The 2,129-nt window shown below is 50.2% G+C and overlaps 1 non-coding gene across 1 annotated transcript; it reads right to left on the reverse strand.

Moving 5' to 3' along the window:
• Positions 1–1,001: 1,001 nt before the first annotated feature.
• On the reverse strand, positions 1,002–1,083 carry TRNAS-UGA (transfer RNA serine (anticodon UGA)). The gene has a single exon. It is a non-coding gene; the product is annotated as a tRNA-Ser (tRNA).
• Between the last annotated feature and the right edge of the window lie 1,046 nt (positions 1,084–2,129).

Below are 2,129 nucleotides of genomic sequence, written 5' to 3' on the forward strand. Positions count from 1 at the left end.
CGACTACCTTGGCTTGAGCGACCTTCGGTACCATCGTGGAATTTGTCGTCGCTGAAGGCGCTTGTACTCCGGCTCCCTTAGCAGCTTCTTCTGTCTCGACTGTATCCATGACTTGCTCTGCAGCAACATCACTCGCTGCTGGTCCTGTCACGGCCGCGTAAGATTTAACGCAGTCAGCGTCGCCGTGTCCGAAACGTCTGCATCTCGAACAGCGGGGGACTTTGCAATCACGGTGGACGTGTCCTGTGCCTTGGCAGCGCAGGCACTGCATGGGCCGCCCGGGTACGACCACCAATGCCAACTCTCCGCCGACGCGGACCTGATGAGGCAGGTCTTCCACTTTAATGCCGCTTCTCAGCTTCGGTAGCATGGTCCGGGTGGTCGAGGTCTTGTCTCCCATGCCTTGGACGCGCCAACGCTCCCTGCTCACCTCTTCTACCTTGCCGAAGGTTGCGAACGCCATCTGGACGTCCTCGTCGGAAATGCCGTACAGCAGCCAGTGAAGCCGGAGCTTCACCTGCTGGTCCTGCGGGTCGACAATGACACATCGACGCCCTTTCACCTGAAGCTCTTTCAGGGCCAGCAGGCGTTTTGTTGCAGCTGCGTCACTGAGGGTCACGGCCCAGACGTGATTGACCTGGTAAGCCCCAAGGCACACAACTTCCGGCAGCAGGCTCGTGGGCGTAAGTGCATCCCGAAAATCTTCGACCTTGTACGGCCTCGCTCTTACATCACCATGTAAAAAGACAGTGTTGTTAACAATTCGTCCTTTTGGCAGTTGAGGCAAAATAAACTGGTTGTCCGTTTCTTCATCATTGCTGAACCTGTTTCCGCGGCCCAAAGTGACCGCTGTCGCCGCCCCGCTTGAGGCCATGATTCTACTATCCGATCAGCTCGGCTGCCGGCAGCAGAATCCGGCCACGACTGCGAGGACGGAACACGCTCTCCTTCCGCAGCTCACTTTCGTAGTTATGTCGAAAGAAAAGACAAAAATCAGTGCACGCAGTCGGCAGGATTCCAACTTACCCGGGTACAACCCAATGGATTTCAAGTCCATCGCCTTAACCACTCGGCCACGACTGCTTTTTTTTTTTCTTTATTGCCGAATTCGGCGTACTTAATCAAGGTTTACAAAGATAAAACGTGTGGACCACATGCACTTTGGCCAACACGGTACTAAAATCTTTTTTAACAACGCTAATTCATCAAATAAGGAGATCCATTGTGGTGGATCAGGCAGCGCTTTGAAAGCATCTCTCACACACACAACACTCTCAATGAAGTTTTCCCGAGCCGATCGAACAACAATGTCTCCGTTTTGAAATTGCAATCTAGTTTTCCACATAGCGTGGAGGCTCAGGATCATAATAAGGTCATACGGGACATCCTCGGCGTTATCAATCGGTAAGAAGCGTATTCCATATGGGTCCAGGGGTAACTGTTTTTTCAATGTTCTCTGCAGTGAAAGATGGCGTCCCAGCAATCTAGGAATGCATGTTCTATTGTTTCCGGTTTTTTACATAATAAGCAGTCGGTGCTCCAGGGGATGAAAATACCCTTCTCATGAAGCCAGGTCTTAACGGGAAGTGTGTTTGTGTGCAATTTGAAGAAAAAAGATATAGCTGACGGTTGTATTGGCATTTTTTTTCACTCTCTTTAGAACGACTTGTCGTGGGCCTCCACGTTGCGGAAAACGGTACAAAGGTGGAGGGAACATCGTATCCACGAGATCTCTGTGTAGTTTTTTCTTGGTAACGGTGGACAGGTATTGCTGTGAAAAACGTACTTTGAACATCTTATATGAACATACCACTTCACGTAGGTAACCAGTCACTGCTCCTGGCATATTGTGAGCAGTCGAAACAATGAATCCTGGAAGTTGTCTACACAGCCGTATCTGTATCACTGTTCGGAGAAAAGGATCGTTTTGATCCCGTTAAAGCACAAAGCGTGACACGATTTGTCGCAGAAACAAATGAGCTAAACCAAGCCCACCTTTCTTGACCGGGAGGAACAAGTTCGTTCGACTCATCCTCTCCCAGATGGAGGCCCAAATGAAAATAGCGAAAACACGGTGAACTTTTTGTACGCTTACCCTCGCAGCACACAACAGATTCATAACGTACCAC

The sequence above is a fragment of the Dermacentor variabilis genome, chromosome 1, assembly GCF_050947875.1.
Source record: "Dermacentor variabilis isolate Ectoservices chromosome 1, ASM5094787v1, whole genome shotgun sequence".
Lineage (NCBI taxonomy): Eukaryota > Metazoa > Arthropoda > Arachnida > Ixodida > Ixodidae > Dermacentor > Dermacentor variabilis.